Here is a 9225-nt window from a genome sequence, read left to right as displayed (position 1 = left end):
TCATTGGAGCTAAAAAAACAAGCACATTAAGCTCTAAACCTTGTTTGTGTTCCTCAAGTTAAATGCTTGCAAAACCAACCTTCAATAACACCATTTTTAGGCTGCATGTAAATGTCCATGGCACTGTCCTCACTGTCCTTACCAGCATAATCCTTTTGCAGGGGTAGAACTTACTTTTCATTTCATCCTCATGTGCACCTACTTGCAACAGGGTGAATAGTGACACAACATTCCTCAATAGAATAAAAGTCTTGGATTACACATCCAGTAGATGCTAAGTTTTAACTTTTTATTCTTTGATTGAAATTTTGCTTCAGTACCAATGTGACCTTTTCACACCTTCATAACCATTGTTGCTTCATGGTACTATCCTCATTATCCTTACCAACATAATCATTTTTCAGGTCTGAACAAGTTGAGTTTTTTGACACTTAGTCAAGTTTCCACATCTGCTATAGATGGAGCAAGAGAGGAGCTTGATTAATGCCCTCCTCTTGAGGCTCCAAACCTAAATTCATCACAATTTCCTCAGTCTTGATACAACAACTAGACACTTGCAAATTTTGAACAACGTTATATGTTCGAGCATCATCATTGTTAGTATTCACTTAGCAAAAAATGTCCCTCTATTCACAAATTCATTTTTTGTAAAGAGTGAACAGAGAAAGGAATAGTGGGTGACTGATGAAAAAACATAGTGATGCTCTTAAACAATGTTGTATGGTAGATTTCAAAATGATATCCAAGATGTGAGCAAGCCTCCTTCATGATGCTCCAGATTTTCCTATTCGAATATTGCCAGTTTTTTAAATGCAAGGTAAATACCATTCAATCGACTTTGATTACTATATTATCCATATTAAAAGCTTTGATCATTTGAAGGACAAGAAGTAGAGCTTCAACACCTATTTTTTTGGGACGAAGTACTTTTGTTGCTTCTATCAACAATTTAACACCTTATCAGAAGAACCACAAATGACATAGCCAATACAATATTCCAAGTCTCCTCTAAGATGTTCCTGATTTCTTTAACACCAAGTGACTACCATTGGAATTAATCACCTTTTGTTACCATATTATCCATATTACAACTTTACTACTCTAAAATGATGTCTAATCAATACAAATTCAGAGCCAATACTTTACAATGAAGTTAAATAAGTCCAAGAGTAAATGCTAGTACTTTACAATGAAGTTAAATTAGTCTAGGAGTTAGAGTAGCAACACCTTGGAAAAAGATTCATGAGAAAACATATTAGCATTGATCTTCAGCTAACTCATAATTTATTGATTAGAATTGCATAATGTCTATCTTTATCCACATCCTCAATCACCTTTTTTTTCTCATCCACTAGTGGGAGTGGAATCTGTAATCAGGTAGAAACCAATTCCCATGTGATCTCCACATGCATTAATTTTTGTTAAAAGTAGATAGGCAAAATAGTATACAATCATCTTATTAGTGAATTTTGAATTGACTTTGAAGACATCTATTTGTGCCACAGTTTTTGTATTTGGCTCTTTATTGAGAATTTTATGTTTCACACATGAAAGAGAATGTAGCAATCTGACAATATCTTCATCGGTCAAATTCAATTGAGTCTTCACTTTTGAGTAACTTAGCTTTTGGATGGATTGAATAGCAAGAATGCTGATGCCTGTGTATCATAACCACAGAGTAAGTTACACAAGGAAAAAGAAGTGAATTCCATATATATCAAGGAAACTAACATTGATAAATGTGATGTATTCACTTTGCATATTTATTGTTTCTATAACACATCAATTTTAGTTTTCCTTTAAACAGATAGCATAAGTAGAAAATGAATCAAATTATCAATGTATGGTCATTAACAATTAATGACATTAACCATTGCTTTAACTTATCCTACCCAATTAATTCTTAACCAAAAATTGGAAGAAGAAATTCCCAATAATGATCAGTAGAAAATGACCTATAATGCCATTTTATATGAATCAAGGAATCTAATTGTCAGCCAATAATCAACCAAAAAGGCAATTACCTGGTAAGTAGTAACAACAAGTTCCATAGGCTTAGGGTAAAACTTCCCATTAATATTACAAGTACCCAGAGATTATATCCATGTAAGCTTTCTATGCTTTGTCTTTGTCTGATAGAACTGCTCAAACACCTCTATGCATCTTACCTGCATTAAGTAGCAAAGGTCAAAATGTTAAACTGCTTCAGAAATTGGAAAATTTAAAAGGTATACTATATACAAAATGGGCATACCATTTCGGCTAGCAGGTTAAGATCAAATGATTTGTAATTCGGCCAAAACCCAATTGTCAAAACTATCATAGTCAAGTCTATGCCAGGATGTGCTTGAGAATTTTCATTAAGATAATCATCAAAATGCCCTTGGTTCTCCTTTGCTAATGTTAAATCTATGACCTACATACAAGCACACAGATTTTTACACAATTTATAATTAGATTAACTTCATTGATAAGAATCAAAGTGAGTTTTTTTATTTATGTATGATGCAGCATACCATTCCCTCCATTTTAGAAGTAAACTGACCACCACACTATTGCTTCAGCTTTGTCAATATGCTTCTTTCATGATCATCACTTGCACTTTTATCAAACAAAAGTCTCTATGCAAGCTTCTTCCTACAATTTCGACAAACATTAATTATATATCACAACACATAACAAGACAAAGTCCTAAATTTTAAAATAGCATTATATGGATGAAGATTGTCATTCACGTCATGAATTCTAGATGTGTAAAGTTGCTATTCCTCATGCTTTATGGCCTTTGGCAGAGTCTGGGTTAATCTATACTTGATAATTCCAAACAATAGTCATTTAAATTTTTTTAAAGTAATTAAAACTAGACTAGTACAAAAAGAAATTGAACCATATATTAAGAATATGGAGTATGTAACCTGGACATACCAAAATAGAAAATGTATCATATTCTAATAAATAGAACTATACTGTTATAAACATTGGATTAGATTTTTTGAAGAAATAAAGGTGAACTGACTAAATAAAGGGCTAATAAAACATGCTTTATTGCTAGTGAGAAGCATTAAAAACTATATTAATGGCATGTTAGCCTGTACACCCAGATTTTGGGTTAGTTCAACCATGGAGATTCCTAGGGTCCTGTCAAATGGGTCATACTAGACAACCCTTCTATTCTACAAACCTCAATGGGTGGTCCACATTGACTGTCCAAGCAACTGCCTCCTCAAGGAATCGGCATAGCAGATGCCTATGTACCAACTTTTGGTGCCTTCTACATTAAAGAAACATATTTTGAAGATATTGCCTTGTACCAAGAAACCTTTTGGATAGAGAATTGCCTATCAATTGAGTCAATCATTTCTTTTCAATTTTTATAATATGTTCTATTGAAACACACATTAATTACCTCTTTTGGTTGTTATAATTAGATGCCCCAGTCTTCCGAGGGTGACCTTGATGGCAACCCCCCCTATGCTTTATTGGGGCACAAACATAAGTGTTCAAGATGTCAATCAAGTAGTTCAGTGCTTTCTAAGGAATTTTAGGAATAATCCTTTAGACCTTGAGGGGAAATACATGAGGCTGTTGGAACAGGTTCAAATTTGTCCCTGCTGGCTTCTTATGGTTACCATCTAGTCTCATTTCAAATTATTGGTTGAGCATATTTGCTTTTGTATTCACTTCATTTAGTTGATTTCTCATTTAGACAAAGGAAGTCGAAGGTGATTCACTGAATATTGATGCAATGGACATCTTCAAATATGATGAAGACCTTTATGGAAAGATGGTCAGATATCCTCTTGAAGTTCTCGCCATTTTTGACATTGTATTGATGGATGTAGCTATTCACCTCAAGCCTTTGTGGGAGAAGCACATACATGTGGCTGAATTGTATTTTTGGAAAAATATGTTTTGTAAGTTAGTATGTTTTCATTTAATGAGTTTATTGTTTCAGATTTTGTTTATTTATGCACATCAATATGCTTTAGACATACATATAACTGCCATTGCATTCAAGCAAGAATATTCAATCTTAGAGATATAGTTAACATGCAAGATCTGAATCCATCAGGTAGGCAATGCTTTTTAAAGTTACGTCTTCATTGTTTAATGCTATTTGAAAAATCTAATAAGGGGGTTTTTTTGTCTTTGAAATCTAGATATTGAGAAGATGGTTTTAGTCAAAGGAATGATAATTCGGTGCAGCTCAATTATACCAAAAATCAAAGAAGCATTCTTTAGGTGCCTTGTTTGTGGATATGCTCCAGCACCAATGCCTATTGATAGAGGTAATTCATTGGATTGCAATTGAACTCTTAATATAATAGTTAATTGTGTCTTCATTGTATGTTATGTTTGTTTCTCAATTCTCTTTTGCATAAACTGTGGCAAAGAATCTACAGCTTTAAACAAATTCATGCTTATGAAAGTGATCTCAAAAGCTTTTAGATTCCAAGATTCTACAAATAAGATCTTACTCCTTATTGTGACACAACCACTATTGATCTATTCCATGCAACCTTAATTGGAACTAATAGGACATCGTACATGAGGTTCTTCTCACATTGAGATATTTGCTTGATGAAAGCTATATATGAGAGAGCACATTTTTTTAGTGTGAAAAAATCCCTGTATGAGAAATTTCACACCAAATTTTATTCTCATATTCCACGAGAATCTTCTTCCGAATTTTTTCAAATGTATTTCATGTTTAAAAAAAAAATCTCATATCTTTGCTTCACTACCTACAATGGTACTTGCTATCTAAAAGTGTTTTTGCTGGATTTGTATTCACATCCTATTTTATGCTTCAAATGCTCAGGTCAGATTGATGAACCTACATGTTGTGCGAGGCTAAAATGTGCTGCTATGAATTCTTTGACATTGATGCATAATAGATGCAGGTAGGAACTTGTTGATTTTAGTTTATGCATGATTTGAAGCTGCATTTTCAAGACTCTAAAGACAACTATATCCTTTTACTTTTTTGTTAGGTTTTCTGATAAGTAGATTGTAAGGCTACAACAAATACCTAATGCCATTCCAGAGGGGGAAATCCTGCACACTATTAGCTTGCTGATGCATGAAAAACTTGTTGATGCGGCCAAACCTGGTGATCGAATCAAGGTGTGTCTAACATTACATGATATACGAATTCTACACTCATTTTTATTGCCAAGTGTTAGTATTTGAAGGTTGACATTGGTTTTTTTTGGTAGGTTACTAGGATTTTCAGAGCTATGATAGTTAGAGTGGGACCATACCAAAGGATTGTGAAATCTCTATTTAAAGCAAAGCTCTGAAGCCTATCTTAGTCCATTTAAGTTGGAAATGAGGACCTTAATGCTGTATTCTATGATTTCTAATTCTAATTTGTAAATCATTTGCTAGTGCAGACCTACATCGATTGCCTTCATCTGAAAAAGGTAGAGAAGACAAGATTGCAAGCCGAAGATCCAATGGAACGTGATACCAATAGTGATAGTTTTGCCTCTTTTCAAGAGGTGATATGTCACCAGCTGATTATGAAGCTAAGATATAAACTCATACTTTTTACCTTTTGTATATAACATGAATTTTGCAAGCTTTAAAATTGAATTTTGATTACCAAATTCCAAATTGAGAAGTTGAAAGAGCTATCTCGCATGCCCAATATCTATGAGAGGCTAACTAGGTCCTTAGCTCTGAGTATTTGGGAGCTAGAAGATGTAAAGAAAGGGCTCTTGTGCCAGGTATCTTTCTTTGCATTCATGTTTGATTAATTGGTAATTTTTTTCATGTTCTTTGAACCATATGTTAACCATTATCCTTCTTAAACAACTTTTCGGGAGACTGCAGTAAAACTAGCTTCAGGCACTACTTTTCATGGTGATATCAACATCATACTTGTTGGGGATCTAGGTATGAGTAAGTCTCAACTACTTCAATATGTGCATAAGTTGGCTCCTTGAGGCATTTATACAAGTGGTCATGGAAGCTCTATGGTTGGTTTGACTACTTATGTATCAAAGGATGCTGAAACTAGTGAAACAGTAAGTTATTAACTCAATTTGTTGATCATTGAGCTCTTTGGGCTGCCTGCTCCCCCACTACTACCTACCACTTTATTCTATATAAACTGCTTATTTCTTTGAACTCAATAGGTTCTAGAAAGTGGAGCATTGGTAATGAGTGATAGGGGTGTTTGCTACATAGATGAGTTTGACAAGATGTTAGACAATGCTCATAGCATGTTACATGTGGTGTGATTTTTCTCTGAGGTCTTCAAATTATGTGCTTTTACTAGTTTCTTGACTTCGTAATCTATGCTTTTGGTTGACTTGTATATCAATGTCTAGTCATTCCTTTGAAGTAGGTTATGGAACAACAAACAATGTCAATTGCAAAGGCTGGGATCATAGAATCTCTGAATGCAAGAACATTTGTTTTAGCTTGTGCCAATCCTAGTGGTTCATGCTACAACCCTAGATTGTCAGTGATTGACAATATCCAACTTCCTCCAACCTTGCTTTCCAGGTGGAGTATGTTTGGTTTTAGAATTCAAGCTGGAGAATTTATTTGTTGTCACTCAAGTATAAAAGAATCACAAAAAATTCTTGTAGGTTTGATTTGATCTACCTAGTACTTGATAAAGCTGATGAACAAATGGACAGGTGCCTTGCAAGGCATCTTGTTGCATTACATTATGACGAGCCAGAGGTAAGTTCTGATTTGGTCAATACTATGTAGTAATTAATGGGGGGTCCAGTGACCTGATATTTTTGATGTGAACTACATTATGATTCTAGGACCAAACACTGGATGCATTTGACCTCCCGACTCTCACTTCGTATATCAATTATGCAAGACAACATATACATCCTAAGATATCTGATGAGGCAATAGAAGATCTAATTCGTGGTTATGTTGAAATGCATAGGAAGGGAAACTTCCCTGGCAGTAGCAAGAAGGTTAGCTCAATATATTCTCAAATTCAATTTTTGTATAGTATGCTTACAAGTTACACACGTGAAAAAAGTAACAATATATCTCATACTTCTACTAAAGAATGCATCTAGATGTAGGGCAACTCTCATGTTATGTTAAGTTGTTCTCCTGAATGAATTGTATAGGTTATCACAATGACTCCACGCCAAATTGAAAGCTTAATAAGAATAAGCGAAGCCCTCACCTGCATTAGATTCTCTGAGTGGGTAAGAAAATCCTATGTAGACAAAAGTGGGTTACATTCCTAAATGTTTTAAAGCCAGATTGAGGCAATAACAAGATATCTTACATTCCAATTCTACAGGTTGAAAGGTGTGATGTGGTAGAATCATTCTGGCTTCTTGAAGTTGCACTTCAACAATCTGCCATCGATCATTCAACTGGTAACCATTGTGCATCTTTGGAAATGAGGATTGTTAGTTCATTTAGTTGTATATTGAATGCATTATCATCACAAAATTAGTCAGCTTTGAAAGAACTATGTTAATTGGAAGCCACTAAATGCATTTGAGTGTCAAAATTATAGGGACCATTGACATGGATCTCATAAACATGGGAGTCTTAGCCAGTGAAATAATGAGACAAGCCAATCTTATTTCATCACTGCGGATTCTTATCATGGAAAGGATGCAGGCAGGGGGACCATCAACCCATATTACCAAGCTAACATTCTTTATACTGCCCTAAATAGTGTTGAGAAAATTGTTGGTATGGCACCTAACCAGATATGAATGAATGCAATCACAATTGATGGAGGAAATGCACAAATAGGGATCTAAGGAAGTCAGCCTGAATGATGTAAGTAATTCTTCATTGTGGGTAAATTTCAAGCTATTTCCAACTTGATTTTCTTGGGGGAAATGAATACATTATGAGTTATGTTGTTCAATTTCAGATTCATAATGCAATTGGAAACCTTGTGAGTGAGGGGTTTGTTACAATTCATGGGGACAATGTGAAGAGGACCTGAATGAGTTTTGAGGATGATATGGCGCCTATAATAATTAGTAATGAAGTATCTGATAAGACTACGGTTAGTGTGTTATGGAAAACTATTTTAATATGCCCTGAGCTTCATGCTCTGTAGTACATCGATGGGTACCTTCTCTTGTAAAAAAATCCAAAAAATTGAAGGAATCCAAAGCCTAGGTGTACTATTTGTGACAAAGACAACCACAAAGGTAATGATGGATATCTTATAATTCTTGCTCAGATAAGAGGATGATAATTATAAATTATGAGAATCATTGGTGTTTTGTTCTATCACGTTTTGGAGTGAGAAAAAAGTAATTGCAATTATAAAGGTATTTTTTTCAACCAACGTAATGGAAAAAGTTCATTTTAATGTTCACAATGGAATTTGTCCTCTCCCTCTAGTTTCACGTGGTTACCTAAATATAAAGAGAATTAAATATAAAAAGAGAAATTTATTTTAATCTATATTTTAAATTAAATATAAAGAGGAAAAATTAGAATCTAATCTTGATGTAGTGATGATTCTATGGTGGTGACTTCAACAATTGAGAATGCTAAATATCATCAGCAACTTGTCTTCCATACACACCAATGATGTCAATCATGGTGCCATGAAGACTTGGTTTTCTATGAATAGCTACAAGGGAGAAACAACAAAAGTGCATAATGTAGATGAATTTACTTGGCACAATGCATCATATGCTCTACTATGAAGCAATTACAAGATGTGCAAACACATAGCTATTAGCTATTTCTCTAGATATGATCATAAGAAGTTTTCAAGATGTAGAACATTGTTATTATAAACTTGAAGCACTTATAAGAAAAACGGACCGAAAAAAAAGACGGCGAAGAATCATTATCAAATTGGGAAGTCATTATTCAAAATTTATGAATCAAAGGGAATCACAATGTACAAGATATTATAGAGGTGAATTCAAAAGCTTTATAAGAGTCTAGTAATCATGACCATGATACATCGCAAGGATAATCTCTAATAAATGCTACCCATAGTCAGTTTCAAGCCAGAGAATTTAGGAAAGAATAGGGATTGTTTGAAATTTCTCGAATGTAGTACTGATGCAAATTCCTTCTACAGTACTAATGCAAATTTAATTTATTCAAATATATATCTATTATTTTATATTTATAGACTAAGATTTATATGCAGTACAACTAAATGTTTCAACTAGTATACAACCAGCCCCACCAAGCTGAAGCAATTAAGTGTCATGAATACATTCTTGATAAGAAAATATAATT

At 34.0% G+C, this 9225-nt stretch overlaps 2 pseudogenes; one reads left to right on the top strand and one right to left on the bottom strand.

The window, feature by feature from the left end:
- Positions 1-1277: 1277 nt before the first annotated feature.
- On the bottom strand, positions 1278-2740 carry LOC149558440 (cullin-1-like; annotated as a pseudogene).
- Positions 2741-3428: 688 nt separating this feature from the next.
- On the top strand, positions 3429-7957 carry LOC149558439 (DNA replication licensing factor MCM4-like; annotated as a pseudogene).
- Positions 7958-9225: the final 1268 nt, after the last annotated feature.

This window comes from Cupressus sempervirens, chromosome 5 (genome assembly GCF_028749045.1).
Source record: "Cupressus sempervirens isolate cs-2001-9-10 chromosome 5, ASM2874904v1, whole genome shotgun sequence".
NCBI classification, from domain to species: Eukaryota; Viridiplantae; Streptophyta; class Pinopsida; order Cupressales; family Cupressaceae; genus Cupressus; species Cupressus sempervirens.
Note: the sequence above shows the minus strand (reverse complement) of the source record. Positions and strands in the feature narration are given on the sequence as shown.